Genomic DNA, 16,706 nt, shown 5'->3' with positions numbered 1-16,706 from the left:
GACACAGTGAGAGAGGGAACACAAGCAGGGGGAGTAGAAGAGGGAGAAGCAGGCTTCCTGCCGAGCAGGGAGTCCAATGCGGGGCTCCATCCCAGGACCCTGGGATCATGACCTGAGCCGACGCGGATGCTTAACTGACTGAGCCACCCAGGTGCCCCAACTATTTTTTTAATTTTAAGTAGCCTCTAGGCCCAACCTGGGCTTTGAACTCATGACCCTGAGATCAAGAGTCGCATGCTCTTCTGACTGAGCCAGCCAGGCCGCCCCTATGATGGAATGTTTTTAGAGTCTGGAATCAAGTTTTCCAGGGTATTTTTTTTTGTCCTGAAAGACTGGGAGTAATTGAGATTTGTATAAATCATTACTTTTTTAGTAGCAGAACCCCCAAATAACATGCATATCTTTGAACTTGCCCATTTTTTCAATAATATATATAAAAGCAAGGATCTTCTTATTCTATAATTTATCTCTATTGAATTCATTCCTTTATAATTGGATATTCATATTTCTGGTTTTCTCTAAACAATATGCAGTGGATGACGCTTTTTTTTTTTTTTCATTTTAGCTGTATCTTAAATTGACATTTAAAAGAACCTCTGTAATAACTTGTTCTAAATTTGAAGACTCTCTATGGTAACTGGTTCATTTGAAATTCTTCACAGTCATCATTATTAGCCCATATTTATTAAATTGCTATATGCAGGGCATTGTGACAGCACAAATAACACTATAGCTGAAAGCAGCATATAGCTACTAAAATCATAAATGAAAGAAGCCTTTTAGGTTGTTGGAAAAATGATAGTCAACACTTCTCCAGTCTTTTAAAATAGATGATTTTACAGTGCACAGAAATCAGTTGCATTTCTATACACCACCACCAAGACAGAAGAAAGAGAAATTAAGGAGTCGATCCCATTTACAATTGCACCCCAAACCATAAAACACCTAGGAATAAATCTGACCAAAGAGGCAAAGAATCTGTACTCAGAAAACTATACAATACTCGTGAAAGAAATTGAGGAAGACACAAAGAAATGGAAAAATGTTCCATGCTCATGGATTGGAAGAACAAATATTGTGAAAATGTCTATGCTGCCTAGAGCAGTCTACACATTTAATGCAATCCCTATCAAAATACCATCCACTTTTTTCAAAGAAATGGAACAAATAATCCTAAAGTTTGTATGGAACCAGAAAAGACCCCGAATAGCCAGAGGAATGTTGAAAAAGAAAAGCCAGGCTGGTGGCATCACAATTCCGGACTTCAGGCTGTATTACAAATCACAAAGACAGCATGGTACTGGCACAAAAACAGACACATTGATCAATGGAACAAAATAGAGAGCCCAGAAATGGACCCTTAACTCTATAGTCAACTAATCTTTGGCAAAGCAGGAAAGAAGGTCCAATGGAAAAAAGACAGTCTTTTCAGCAAATGGTGTTGGGAAAATTGGACAGCCACATGCAGAAGAATGAAACTGGACCATTTCCTTACACCACACACAAAAATAGACTCAAAATGGATGAAAGACCTAAATGTGAGACAGGAATCCATCAGAATCCTTGAGGAGAACACGGGCAGCAACCTCTTTGACCTCAGCTGCCGCAACTTCTTCCTAGAAACATGGCCAAAGGCCAGGGAAGCAAGGGCAAAAATGAACTATTGGGACTTCATCTAGATAAAAAGCTTTTTTTTTTTTTTTTAATGTTTTAAAGATTTTATTCATTTAAGGGTGCCTGGGTGGCTCAGTTGGTTAGGCGACTGCCTTTGGCTCAGGTCATGATCCTGGAGTCCCTGGATCGAGTCCCGCATCAGGCTCCCTGCTCAGCAGGGAGTCTGCTTCGCCCCTGACCCTCCCCCCTCTCATGTGCTCTCTCTCTCTCTCATTCTCTCTCTCTCAAATAAATAAATAAAATCTTAAAAAAAAAAAAGATTTTATTCATTTGAGAGAGAGAGAGAGCACAAGCAGGGGGAGAGGCAGAGGGAGAAGCAGACTCCCTGCTGAGCTGGGAGCCCGATGCGGGGCTTGATCCCAGGATCTGGAGATCATGACCTGAGCCAAAGGCAGATGCGCAACCATCTGAGCCACCCAGGCGCCCCAAGATAAAAAGCTTTTACATAGCAAAGGAAACAGTCAACAAAACCAGAAGATACTTGCAAATGACATATCAGATAAAGGGCTAGTATCCAAAACCTATAAGGAACTTATCAAACTCAACTCCTAAAGAACAGATACTTCAATCAAGAAATGGGCAGAAGACATGAACAGACATTTCTGCAGAGAAGACATCCAAATGGCCAACAGACACATGAAAAAGTGCTCAACGTCACTCGGCATCAGGGAAATCCAAATCAAAACTTCAATGAGATACCACCTCACACCAGTCAGAAAGGCTAAAATTGACAAGTCAGGAAATGACAGATGTTGGCGAGGGTGCGGAGAAAGGGGAACCCTCCTACACTGTTGGTGGGAATGCAAGCTGGTGCAGCCACTCTGGAAAACAGTATGGAGGTTCCTCAAAAAGTTGAAAATAGAGCTACTCTACGTCCCAGCAATTGCACTACTGGGTATTTACCCCAAAGATACAAATGTAGGGATCCAAAGGGGTACATGCACCCCGATGTTTATAGCAGCACTGTCCACAATAGCCAAACTAGGGATAGAGCCAAGCTGTCCATTGACAGATGAATGGATAAAGAAGATACACACACACACACACACACACACACAAAAACATACAGGGGAATATTACGCAGCCATCAAAAAATGAGATCTTGCCATTTGCACCGACGTGGATGGAACTAGAGGGTATTATGCTAAGCGAAATAAGTCAGTCAGAGAAAGACAAGTATATGATCTCACTGATACGAGGAATTTGAGAACGAAGACAGAGGATCATAGGGGAAGGGAGGGAAAAATGAAACAAGACTAAACCAGAGAGGGAGACAAACCATAAGAGACTCTTAATCTCAGGAAACAAACTGAGGGTTCCCGGAGTAGAGGGGGGTGGGAGGGATGGGGTGGCTGGGTGATGGATATTGGGGAGGGTATGTACTATGGTGAGCGCTGTGAGTTGTGTAGGACTGATGAATTACAGACCTGTATCCCTGAAACAAATAATATATGTTAATAAAAAATTAAAAATAATAGGTGATTTTAATCCAGTTTATCTTTTTTTAAAACACTTAATTTCTGGGGTTTACTTCCAGATATTTTACATATGTCAGCCCAAAGATATAAAAATTTCTCTAAATTGTACAACTGAAATTTCTTTTCCTTCCTTCCTTTTTTTTTTTTTAAATTTTTTCCTTCCTTCCTTTTTTTTTTTTTAAAGTGCACACCGAGTGTGTGGGGGAGGGGTAAGGAGAGAAGAGGAGAGAGAATATTAAGTAGGCTTCACACCCAGCATGGAGCCTGATACAGGGCTCCATCTCACAACCCTGAGATTATGACCTGAGCCAAAATCAAGAGTCGGACACTTAACCAACTGAGCCACCCAGGTGCCCCATAATTTTTTTTATTGTAATATATACATAACATAAAAATGCTTAAAGTGGTCAATTTTAAGTGTGTAGTTCAGTGGCATTAAGTATGTTCACAGTGCCCTGCAACCATCAGCACTGTCCATTTCATCATTCAAACAGAAACTCTGTACCCATTATAATCCCATTAACTCCCTGTCTCTTGCCCACCCCAAATCCCCCTGGGAACCTCTCTTACGAAGTTGCTGATTCTTATAAATGTTCTTATAAAGCATTATACTGTTTTCAAAGTAAATGTATCAGAATGGCATTCCTTTTTAAAACTGAATAATATTCCCTTGTGTGTATCTATACCGCATTCTGTTTATTCATTCATCTGTTGATGGACATTTGGGATGTTTCCACTCTTTGGCTATTGTGAATACTGCTGCTGTGAACATGGCTGTACTTGTATCTGAGTTCCTGTTTCAGTTCTTTTGGGTATGTACTGAAAAGTGGAATTGCTGGATCATATGGAAATTCTTTGTGGAGCTTTTTGGGAACTGCGAACTGTCTTCCATAGTGACTGCCCCATTTTACATTCTCACCATCAATGCGCAAGGGTTCTAATTTCTCCACATTCTCGCCAGTGGTTGTTTCTATTTTTTGGGTAATAGCCATCCTAATGGGTGTGAAATGGTTCCTCATTGTGATTTTCATTTCCCTAAAGCTTAGTGATGTGGAGCGTGTTTTCATGTTGGCCATTTGTGTATCTTTGGAGAAATGTTAATTCAAGTCTTTTTTGCATTTTGAGTTGGGTTTTGTTGTTGAGTTGTAGTTCTTTATTTGATTTTTTTTTAAAAGATTTTTATTTATTCGACAGAGCGACACAGGGAGAGAGGGAACACAAGCAGGGGGAGTGAGAGAGGGAGAAGCAGGCTTCCTGCGGAGCAAGGAGCCCAATGCGGGGCTTGATCCCAGGACCCTGGAATCATGACCTGAGCCGAAGGCAGATGCTTAACAGCTGAGCCACCCAGGTGCCCCAAGTTGTAGTTCTTTATATGTTCTAAATATTCATCCCTTATCAGATATGTGACATAAATATTTTCTCCCATGCTTTGGGTTGTCTTCACTCTGTTGATATAGTGTCTTTTGTAGAGAATTTTCTAATTTTGATAAAGTCCAGTTCAGCTATTTTGTGTGTGTGTGTGTGTGTCTGTGCTTTTGGTTTTATTATCTAAGGAATCATTGCCAAATAAAATACAAAGATTTGCCCTTATGTTTTCTTTTAAGATTTTTATCTTTTGGGGTGCCTGGGTGGCTAAGTCGGTTAAGTGTCTGACTTTGGCTCAGGTCATGATCTCAGGGTCTTGGGATTGAGCCCCACGTCAGGCTGTACCCTCAGGGTTTTGTCTTTTTTTTTTTTTTTTTTAAAGATTTTATTTATTTATTTGACAGAGAGAGAGAGACAGCGAGAGAGGGAACACAAGCAGGGGGCAGTGGGAGAGAGAGAAGCAGGCTTCCCGCTGAGCGGGGAGCCCGATGCGGAGCTCGATCCCAGGATCCTGGGATCATGACCTGAGCCGAAGGCAGACGCTTAACGACTGAGCCACCCAGGCGCCCCAAGGGTTTTGTCTTTATAGCTCTTGGGTTTAGGTCTTTGATCCATTTTGAGTTAATTTTTGTTTGTGGTTTAAAGTACGGGTTCAACTTCATTCTTTTGCAGGTGACTCTGAGTTCTCCATTCTGTATGTCCATTTTTATGCCAGTACCCCACTGTTTTTATTTCTATAGGTAGCTTTGTGGTAAGTTTTGAAGTCAGGCAGTTTAAGTCTTCCAACTTTGTTCTTTTTCGAGAGTGTGAGATTCCATATGAATTTTAAGATTTCTAAAAAAGTTTCTGCAGGGGCACCTGGGTGGCTCAGTCGCTTAAGCATCTGCCTTTGGCTCAGGTCATGATCCTAGGGTCCTGGGATCGAGCCCCGCATCGGGCTCCCTGCTTATTGGGGAGCCTGCTTCTCCCTCTCTCTCTGCTTCTCCCTGCTTCTCCCCCTGCTCATGCTCTCTCAAATAAATAAAATCTTAAAGAAAAAAAAATTTCTGCAGAAAATTTTGATAGGGATTGCCCTGAACTGCTAGATTACTTTCAGCAGTATTGTCATCTTAATATTCAGTGTTAGGTCTTTAACATAATTTTCCGTAATCAAGTTTTTTCTAATTGATATATGATTAATTGTAGTTTATACTATAACTTCTGGGTACTAGGTGTTTGATGACTTTTAGGCTTCTGAAATTAACTGTCATCCCTACTAACTGTGATTCCTGGTCCATAACCACCAAATGGAGGTGGAAAACCTGCAGTCTGCAGACAGCATGTGGCCTGGACTTCTGTTTTATTTGGCTCTCACCAAGTTGGGCTTCATTGTATTTTAAATTCAAATTGAACATCACCATTTCCGGTGCGCCTGGCTGGCTCAGCCGATGGAGCATGCGACTCCTGATCTCTCAGGGTCGTGAGTTTGAGTCTCACATTGGGTGTAGAGATCACTTAAAAATAAAATCTTAAAAAAAAAAAAAAAATCATCACTTCCAAATAATATGGATTTTTATGTTAAAATTCCTTTCCAGTTTTTAAAAAAATTGGAAGATCTGGCAGCAATACCCAAGTAGCAACGGCCTCCTTCAGATGGGAAGGAGACTCTGGGTTCTTGAGGGAGGTTGAATGTGGGTTGCCATTTTTTTTTTTTTTTTTTTTAAGATTTTATTTATTTATTTGAGAGAGAGGATGAGATAGAGCATGAAAGGGGGGAGGGTCAGAGGGAGAAGCAGACTCCCCGCTGAGCAGGGAGCCCGATGCGGGACTCGATCCCGGGACTCCAGGATCATGACCTGAGCCGAAGGCAGTTGCTTAACCAACTGAGCCACCCAGGCGCCCGTGGGTTGCCATTTTTGTCTTATACTCTGCCGCTATCACCTCTCTGTTATCCATAGGCAGAGAATTTTCAACCCTGTTGAAAAGAGGAGAAAGAGAGTTGGATTGAAATGATCTCTTGCAATAAATGTTTATTACTCATGGCAGGTTTCAGGTGACCTGAAAACCACCTTTCATAACAGAATCTTCTTTGGTGGTCTGGTTGGACTCTGCCCTGCCCCCACTCCCTTTGGAAGATGATTTCTGCTTAATGCTATATAAATGTTTTTCCTTATAGCAGCTCTTTTTTTTTTTTTAAAGGTAATTGTCTACACACAGTGTGGGGATCAAAGTCATGACCCTGAGATAAGAGTTGCAAGCTGTACTGACTAGGCAAGCCAGGCACCTCTTTTTAAAGCAACTCTTAAGATAAATGAGGCTTGATTAGATTCCTCAGAATCGACATTAATAAAATATCCTGCTGAGCTATCATTATGAAAGATTAATTTTGTGAATTGATACAAGTCATTGAGACTGAAGATTGGTTAGTGTTGTTTTTAAACAAGGGAAATAGTAATCAGGAGAGATTAAAATCAGTAAAATGTTTTAAGTATTGATTTTAAAAGATTAGATGCAAAACCTGATAAGCTCCTAGCCAAGCTGAGCCATTACATGTGGTTTTATGTATGTATATGTAGTGAGTGAAGAAGTTGAACTTGTCACAGAATAATGGAAGTGAAGGCATATTGTAGATATACTGGATGGATGGATTTTATTAAAATATCCATATGGTAATCTGATATTACGAGAGCAGGATTTACATCTGTCTCCAAGAAGCTAAAGGAAATAGAACATAAACTTCAAGTCCCATTTGAGGTAATGATGGTTGCTTCTGTACACATTATTATTTTTATTTTTATTAAAGATTTTATTTAGGGGCGCCTGGGTGGGTCAGTCGTTAAGTGTCTGCCTTCGGCTCAGGTCATGATCCCAGAGTCCTGGGATCGAGCCCCGCATTGGACTCCCTGCTCTGCAGGAAGCTTGCTTCTCCCTCTCCCACTCCCCCTGCTTGTGTTCCCTCTCTCACTGTGTCTCTCTCTGTCAAATAAATAAATAAAATCTTAAAAAAAAAAAGATTTTATTTATTTGAGAGCGAGAACAAGTGAGGGAGCGGGGCGGGGAGCGGTGTAGAGGGAGAGGGAAAGAATCCCAAGCAGACTGCACGCTGAACATGGAGCCTGATTCAGGGCTCGATCTTATGACCCCAACATCATGACTTGAGCCGAAACCAAGTCAGATGCTCAACCAACTGAGCCACCCAGGCGCCCCTTACTAAGAAGAGATAGTATTATAGGTATAGTATTTTTAGCATTCTTCTTACTTGGTGATTTGTGAAGATATATTTCTTTTTCTTTTTTTAATTTTATTATGTTAATCACCATACATTACATCATTAGTTTTTGATGTAGTGTTCCATGATTCATTGTTTGCGTATAACAGCCAGTGTTCCATTCAATACGTGCCCTCTTTAATACCCATCACTAGGCTAACCCATCCCCCCACCCCCTGTGAAGATATATTTCTTTTGGATATCACATCATTGCCATATCCAGTATTTGGGATGTTTGGGGGTTTAAGGGGAGCAAATGTTTGGAAGAAAGCAAAGAGACAAGTGATCAGAAGGCCAGTAAGGTTACATTATTTTATACCATCATAGGTTGAGTTCATTGTTGGCCAAGTAAAATATCATGTTAAATATTACTGAGATTAACACAGGGCTTTTGTGATGTGATATAGGCAACTATTAGTCTTACATACTTTTGGAAATGTTTGAAACCAGTTTTTTTCATAGGGCCAAAAAAGTCACTTTAACCTAATATGAACACTTGCTTACATCCTGCTATTAAGTATTAGAGATGAGTTGCAAAAATTCTTTCATTGAGCTACTTAATAGCTGTTCCCAAGAGACAAGGAGAGTCATTCTAAGCATGCCAATCTGGATTGCTCAAATTTGGCTGAGGTACTAAGATACCAGATAGTACTATACATAAATAGCTGCTTGACCTGCTAGTCTTTGAAAGGTTTACTGTGAACTGATTCTGATGACTTTGTAAGACTGTTCAGAAGAAAAATGAGAGATTTTTGTAGACCAAGTGTGTGTGCTGAAAATTACCTCTGTGCCTAAATGCTGAGGAGACTTCGCGACTCTGGGTATGTGGTGGTAAGGGCACTGTGTTGGTAGGAATAATTTTCTTGCAGTGTTTGGGTTGACATCATTTAGAGGCTAATTTACCACTAAGGACATATAAACACTTGTAGTAGGGCTGGTGTTTTATAAACTGGTATGGTTGGTGGTGCTCTCAAAGCATATTCAATTTTCATTGGGTAAATTTTTAAGAACTGTTGAGTTTGTGTATACGTACATATATATGTGTGTGTATACATGACACACATACACATATATGGTTGTGGATTGTAGTGATATATTAAAGAATAAAGGCTTTTTACTATTTGGTGAGACTTTTTTTACTATTTGGGAATATATAAAATCAGTTTAGCAAGGTGGTTGTTAGTTTTTCATCCAAAATACAATGGTTTGAAATTTGCTGATGGTTGCCAAGCTGTCATCTGCCTTTTATTGATTTGCTTTTATGATGTGTTTGAATTCAATTTAAAATGGCAGGTTATTATAAAGAGTGAGTGAGTACGCTTGGTCTGGGCAATGTCTGTAAATCATCAAAGGAAAGAGGTTTTTAGCCCAAGGAAAGGATGGTTTGATTGCTTCAGGAAAAAAAAATGATTAGGTGGATTTTTTATTTATTTATTTTTTTAATTTTTATTTTTTTAAAGATTTTATTTATTTGGGAGAGAGAGAATGAGAGACAGCATGAGAGGGAGGAGGGTCAGAGGGAGAAGCAGACTCCCCGCTGAGCAGGGAGCCCGATGTGGGACTTGATCCCAGGACTCCAGGATCATGACCTGAGCCGAAGGCAGTCACTTAACCAACTGAGCCACCCAGGCGCCCTAGGTGGATTTTTAAGAAAATCAGCATTTGGGGCACCTGGGTGGTTCAGTCATTAAGCAGCTGCCTGCGGCTCAGGTCATGGTCCCAGGGTCCTGGGATCGAGCCCCACATTGGGCTCCCTGCTCAGTGGGGAGACTGCTTCTCCCTCCCTCCCTCACTCCCCCTGCTTGTGTTCCCTCTCTCGCTGTCTCTCTCTCTCTGTCAAATAAATAAATAAAATCTTAAAAAAAAAAAAAAGGAAAAAAAAAATCAGCACTTGGGAAGGCTACAAGCGGTATGGAAATGCCACAGAGTTCTCCAGAAAAGTTAGTTGAATTTGGAAGTAAGGAATCCCTAAATATGTATCTTTGGAAAAATGCCTGACTCCTTCCTTGACGTGATTGACGCATTCTTGCGTAATGAATCAGCAATGAGAATCATCCAGGTGTGTAAACTTGAGGGAAATACTAAGGTTTTTAGAGTCACAAAGGGTACTCAAGCTTGTTCCAGGGAAATTTTCCAGGAAAAGATGTCATCTCTCTGTACTTCCTTAGATTTAAGTATTTTAAGAAGCCTCAGCCACTCTAGCCCATGAAGGACACACTCCAAAAGAACTTTTATGATCGAAATACTTAAGTTTATAACAGTATTTGTGTCTGCTCTTTTTTCTCTTATTTTCATATTTGTTCAGGAATAGACTCCCAGTTTATAATATTAAACCTATAGATCCCAGGGGTACCATCACTGCACCTTTTATTTGGGCTTAACTTTTAACTGTCATTTAGGAACCAGTCAGACAGAAGTTGGGGACCTCCTGTATGACAGAGTTTAAGAAGCTTTCCTTCTTTATTAGGATTATTTTGTTTACAGAATTGTCTCCCCGACCAAGCCAAGCCTCCGTGCATGTGAGGACTTGTTTGTTTTATTGTCTTTAGAGCCTGCTCTTGTAAGGTCCTTAAAATGTTTATTGACTTAAATATAATTGAATCAGCAATACCTATGGGATATGAACATCATATCATATATGCTCTGTTCTGGTTATTTTTATTGTCTTTGGACGGCCCTTGGATTGTGTTCTGTGGTTGTCAGAAGCCTGGAAGAAGAGGGATTTGTTTGTTTATGTCTCAGTGACGGTTTCTTTCATATTTGTGGATCTAAGAAGTTTGGGGGATGGAGGAGAGTGTCCACCTCCGTTTCCCCCCCCCCCCCCAGCAATTGGATAAAATAAGAACTTCGGCTCTTGGCACTTAACCCACTTACATAACCTATACTGAATCCTCTATGCCCCCCTCCCCTGCTTTTAATACTGAATCTCTTATAAGGAGAAATGTCTCAAGAAATGTCTTTTTCCTGTTTAATTTCTGTTCATTATTTTACTTGGAACCACTTGTCTCTTTTGAACTAGCGTAGCCTCTTCAGGGAAGCTTTGTGGCTCTTAACCCATTTAATTCTTGGCAGCCTGAAGATTTCTCAGGGAACCATCTGGGTACCTACCCCTTCTTCCAATCACCGGAAACTCTTGCTAGCCTTAGTATTTTTTTTTTTTTTTAAGATTTTATTTATTTTCTGACAGACCGCGAGAGAGGGACCACAAGCAGGGGGAGTGGGAGAGGGAGAAGCAGGCTTCCCGCGGAGCAGGGAGCCCGATGCGGGGCTCGATCCCAGGACCCTGGGATCATGACCTGAGCTGAAGGCAGACACTTAACGACTGAGCTACCCAGGCGCCCCTAGCCTTAGTCTTCTTGATGAAAGAAAGGAAAATGCATTTATATGGAATGTAAAGGTGAATGAAAAAAGGCATTCAGGTCATACCTTCTAGCACAATGTTAACTGAACATTGAGCACAGTGCTCAATGCCAGCCACATATATATAGTTAAAATTTTTCTAGTTGACATTTTTTTAAAAACCAAAAAATAGATGGGGGATCCAGGCTGGCTCATTTCATAGAGCATGTGACTCTTGATCTCAGGGTTGTGAATTCAAGCCCCATGTTGAATGTGGAGCCTACTTAAAAAAAAGGTAGATGAAATTAGTTTAACCATTATATTTTATTTAACCCAATGTATCATTTCAATATATGTAATCATGTTATAAAATCAACATGTAATAAAATTGAGGTATTTTGCATATTAAAAATTTACATACTAAGTCTTTGAAGTTCTGCATATATTTTACATTTATAGCCACATCTCAACTTGGATGGCAATCTTCATCTGAAATACTTGATTTTTATTTAGATTTCATGAAATTTACAGTTGGCAAAGTAGACATTCTCAAGTTGTTCCAAACACAAACGTTTTGTAATAACTGAATGGAGTTTAAAAAAAATCGTGTTCCTTTGATATTTGTGTCTATGTTGATAAAGCTGGTTCATGTTCTTTATTTTTAAAAAAATATTTATTTGGGAAAAAGAGGTGCGCGTGAGCAGCGGGGGTGGGGGAGCAGAAGGAGAGGGACAAAAGGACTCCCTGCTGAGTGTGGAGCCCAACTCGGGGCTCAATCCCATGACCCTGAGATCATGACCTGAGCTGAAATCAAGAGTTGGATGCTTAACTGACTGAGCCACCCAGGTGCCCTTAGAATCAATTTCACCTTGAAACAAAAGTCTGTAAATTCAGAACTATCATTTAAGTAAATCTGCTAACTCTTGTATCAGCTCAGTACTATTAATATCAATTTAAAGGAGCATTGCAAAAGTTGAAAAGCCTATATGTAATCATTATCAACCAACATTCTTCAGATTTTTCTTGTAGTTTTTGTAGCCAGTTCACATCACACTATGCTTTTAATTAAAGTCTTCTGCATATTCATGTTACAAAATGAGTAAATTATTAATTTATATTCTAAAAAGTTTTATTTTTTTTTGTACCTTTGTAGCCAAGGCACAAACTTTCCTTTGAATGTTGTATTCATATGCAATGTGACAGTGATGTGATTGTATTACGTTTGCTAGGGCCACTGTAACAAAATACCACAGACTGGGTGGTTTAAATGAATAAATTTAATTTCTCGCATTTCTAGAGGCTGGAAGTTCAAGATCAAGGTGTCAGCAGGGTTGATTTCTGCCTTCTCTCTGTGTCCTCACATGGGCTTTCCTCTGTGTACAGGAGGGAGAGAGATTGATTCTGGTGTATCTTCCTCTTTTTTTTTTTTTTTTTTTTTTAAGATTTTATTTATGTGAGAGAGCGCACATGAGCAGGAGGGAGAGGGAGAAGCAGACTCCCCGCTGAGCAGGGAACCTGATGTGGTGCTCAATCCCAGGACCCTGTGAGATCATGACCTGAGCTGAAGGCAGATGCTTAACCAACTGAGCCACCCAAGCACCCCAAGAAAAATGTATTGACTTCTTTTTTTTAAAGATTTATTTATTTTAGAGGGGGGAAGGGGCAGAGGGAGAGGGGATCTCCAGCAGACTCCCCACTGAGCACGGAGCCCACATGGGGCTCTGTCTTACAACCCTGAGATTATGACCTGAGTGGAAATCAAGAGTCGGATGCTTAGTCAACTGAGCCACCCAGGTGCCCCTTAACTTATTTCTCAATTCCATGACTCTCGCAAGTACTTCACCATGAAGCAACCAAGAGAGAAACTTCTGTGTGGTACAATAGATTTCTATGGTTATTGCTCCTCCCACTTCCAACTATTGTAAACATTGTCCTGCCTCGAGGTCTTGCAGTGTGCAGAATGAGATCAACACAGTTGTAGTATTTCTGTAGTGGGGGTGACCTGGCACACCCAACTTGGAGATCCCTAGTCTATACTCCTAGGCTGTTTCCTCACCTCTCATTTGTCACCTGGGTTCATGTGACCTTGTTTCTAGCACTGCCACCACATTGAAGTGACTGGTGATTTCATGACCACCGAAATTTCCTGAGAACATTTGAATCTGCTGCTTCATCTCTCTTGATAAGGCTTCTCTGACATACTTTCCTGGTCCTTCCACCTCAGTCACTGACCTTCCTTCTGTGCATGCCCATTAAATGTTGATATTTCTTATGGTTCTGTCCTTCTCCTTTTTATTTTTTAAAAGATTTTGTTTATTTGAGAGAGAGAGAGAAGCACGAGCAGCAGGTAGGGGCAGAAGGAAAGGGAGAGGGAGAAGCCGACTCCCCACTGAGCAGGGAGCCTGACGCGGGGCTCGATCCCAAGACCCTGAGATCATGTCCTGAGCTGAAGGCTGATGCTTAAACTGACTCAGCCACCCAGGTGCCCCTTCTCCTTTTTAAATGCAGTCGCCTCAGATGATCCTATCTATTCTCTGGGCTTAAAATTCTTTCAACCTGTTATTAAATTGCAAATTCATGATTCCAGCCCACATTATCCTCCAATCCCCTCCTTCCTACCCTTTTCAGTTCCTTTGGTTATTAGCTCCACTGCTCTCTAGTTGCCAGAATTAGAAAGTTGGCATCATTTTGACACTTCTTTCGTATCTCTTGTTCAAATCCTGTCCACATTTCTCCAGTCCCTTTCCTGCCCACGCTGCTCGGGTGTTTGTTCATCAGCCTTTCTTCTGGGTGAATGCAGCGGCTTCCTACCTGACTTCCTGTCTCTACCTCATCTTCCCAGGTCATACCCTTCCACCTTCTCAAGTATGCCTAGCAAGTCCCACTCGAGCTGGAAGAGAGCCCAAGCCCAGTTTTTCTGGAGGAGAGGGTCTGAAGGCTTGGCCCTTCGCCCTCCCCCCCCACCCCCCGCCTCCCCGGCTGTTCTGTCCTGTGCCCTGCCCTATACCTGTCTCCGCTATAGCTCTTCTCCGAGTACACTGCACTCCGTCTCCACTTCCTCACCTCTCATTCATAATGCATGTGTTATAGTGTAGTTCTGGGTTTCTCTGTGCCTGGCTCTTGTCTCTAAGACTATTAGCTCCCCAAATACAGATCCTGAGTCTACCAGTTTGCCCAATGTATTCATTTTCTAGGGCTGCTGTAACAACGTACCACAAACTGAGTGGCTGAAGGAAGGGAAATGTATTGTCGGACTGGTCTGGAGGCTATAAGTCCAAGCCCAGGTTGTCCGGAGGGTAGGGCGGTGCTCCCTCGGAAAGTGCTATTGGAAGGGTCTGTTCCGGGCCTCCCTCCTAGCTTCTGGCGGTCCCTTGGCTTTTGGCAGCACGGCTCCAGTCTTTACATGGCCTTCTCCCCGTGTGTGTGTGTGTGTGTGTGTGTGTGTCTCTCGTAAGGGCAGCAGTCCTATTGGATTAGGGGCCCACCATGCTCCAGTATGACCTCACCTTAATTGCATCTGCAGTGACCTGACTTCCAGATAACATCACGTGTGGAGGTAGTGGGGGTTCGGGCTTCAAATATGAGTTTTGTTGGGGATACGGTTCAACCAATAATATGTTGACTGTAGCATAATTGTAAAGTGATCCAATGACATAATCTTCTTTTAAAAATTTTATTTATTTATTTGTCAGAGAGAGAGCACAAGCAGAGGGAGTGGCAGGCAGAGGGAGAAGCAGGCTCCCTGCTGAGCAAGGAGCCTGATGCTGGACTTGATCCCAGCACCCTGGGATCATGGGCAGACATTTAACCGACTGAGCCACTCAGTCGTCCCCAATGAAATAATCTTTGAATAAAGGATCAGACTTTTATTTTCTTAATGGGCATTATATTTAAATAATAAAAAATAAAAGCTTATGATTTTGTTCATACTTTCCTATCTCTAGTTTTCCTATATATTCGTATTTAGCGGCTTTTGAATTGTTGCACCTTAAAAGATGCAGGTGGATGATTCTAGTTGTTCTTTTTTTTTTTTTTTTTTTAAGATTTTATTTATTTGACAGAGAGAGACACAGCGAGAGAGGGAACATAAGCAGGGAGAGTGGGAGAGAGAGAAGCATGCTTCCCGCTGAGCAGGGAGCCCGATGCGGGGCTCAGTCCTAGGACCCTGGGATCATGACCCGAGCTGAAGGCAGACACTTAACGGCTGAGCCACCCAGGCGCCCCTGATTCTAGTTGTTCTGACTCTGTCCTGATGAGAGAGAGAATGTGGCTTAGCTTTCGATACATTTAATATATGAATAAGCCAACAAGGACAAAGAACTGGAGAGGAGAGACGTCCACAGAATCCTGAAGATGGAAAGCAGATGGATCCTGATTAGCAGAGTTATTAGCAGGCCAGAAGGAACTGAAATGTAAATGCTGGCGGAGAAGCCAACTAAAAGCAAACTGATTTGCAGAGCAGGACTTGACTGAGGAACGGGAAGTGTCAGGGCTTCTGAGTGGGTGAGGGAAGGGGTTGAAACTTAGTGTGAGGAATCAGCCCAGGAATACCCCTCTCACTGCCCCCCTCCCACCCCTGGGAAAAGACTTCTCCCGATTTACCTGGGGACAGCAGGCCCAGCAGAAAATGAGAGGCTGAGAGGTGGCAGGCTCCTTAACTGGGTCACCAGTCCCCTGACAGCCTGACTGGTGGGCCCCAGGTGGGGAACTTGTTGCCTTCTCTGGATAGGTCACTCATTGAGTGGTCCTTTCCAGGTACAGAAAACTTCTAGCCAGGGGCACCTGGGTGGCTCAGTCTGTTAAGCATCTGCCTTTGGCATGTGTCATGGTCCCAGGGTCCTGGGATCGAACTCCCCACTCAGTGGGGAGCCTGCTTGTCCCTCTCCCTCTGCCCCACCCCCCGCCTGTGCTCTTGCTCTCTCTCTCAAATAAAATTAAAAAAAAAACAAAAACAAAAACAAACTTTTAACCAGCTTTTTAGTGCCCCCTTCTTAAATATTAAATTGGATGGCTTAGGAACACCAAAGATTTCAGGAATGCCATGAACATGATCAAGAACAAAAACAGATGAGGGGGGAAAAAAGCAACTTGAAGACAAGGCAGGGAACAAATAAGTTTAGATAAGTTCTTGATATTTACTTCAAAGAGGGGAGGGTATTCCATCTGTTGGACATAATAGTCTGTAGTAAAATAAGGCAGGGAACAAGGAAGAGTTCTTGAAGATGAGAAACATGACACCAGGAATTTAAAAATATAGTAGAAATCTTGGGCGCCTGGGTGGCTCAGTTGGTTAAGCGACTGCCTTCGGCTCAGGTCATGATCCTGGAGTCCCTGGATCGAGTCCCGCATCGGGCTCCCTGCTCGGCAGGGAGTCTGCTTCTCCCTCTGACCCTCCCTCCTCTCATGTGCTCTCTCTCATTCTCTCTCTCTCAAATAAATAAATAAAATCTTAAAAAAAAAAAAAAAATATAGTAGAAATCTTTCAGAGAGAACACTAAGAACCTAGAAAGGAAAATTAAGAAAAGCAGGGGATTACTGTAGAAGGTCCGAGAAGCACGGAATAAGAATTTCAGGAAGAGAACAGAGGAGATATGTAGGACTGA

The 16,706-nt window shown here is 41.8% G+C and overlaps 1 protein-coding gene across 4 annotated transcripts in view; it reads left to right on the top strand.

Annotated features, from left to right (window-relative positions):
- APLP2 (amyloid beta precursor like protein 2) overlaps nt 1–16,706 on the top strand; it is an 86,587-nt gene that overhangs the window by 20,138 nt on the left and 49,743 nt on the right. The window lies entirely within an intron of this gene.

The sequence above is a fragment of the Halichoerus grypus genome, chromosome 11, assembly GCF_964656455.1.
Source record: "Halichoerus grypus chromosome 11, mHalGry1.hap1.1, whole genome shotgun sequence".
In the NCBI taxonomy this organism is placed as follows: domain Eukaryota; kingdom Metazoa; phylum Chordata; class Mammalia; order Carnivora; family Phocidae; genus Halichoerus; species Halichoerus grypus.
This window is presented reverse-complemented; position numbering and strand designations above follow the sequence as displayed.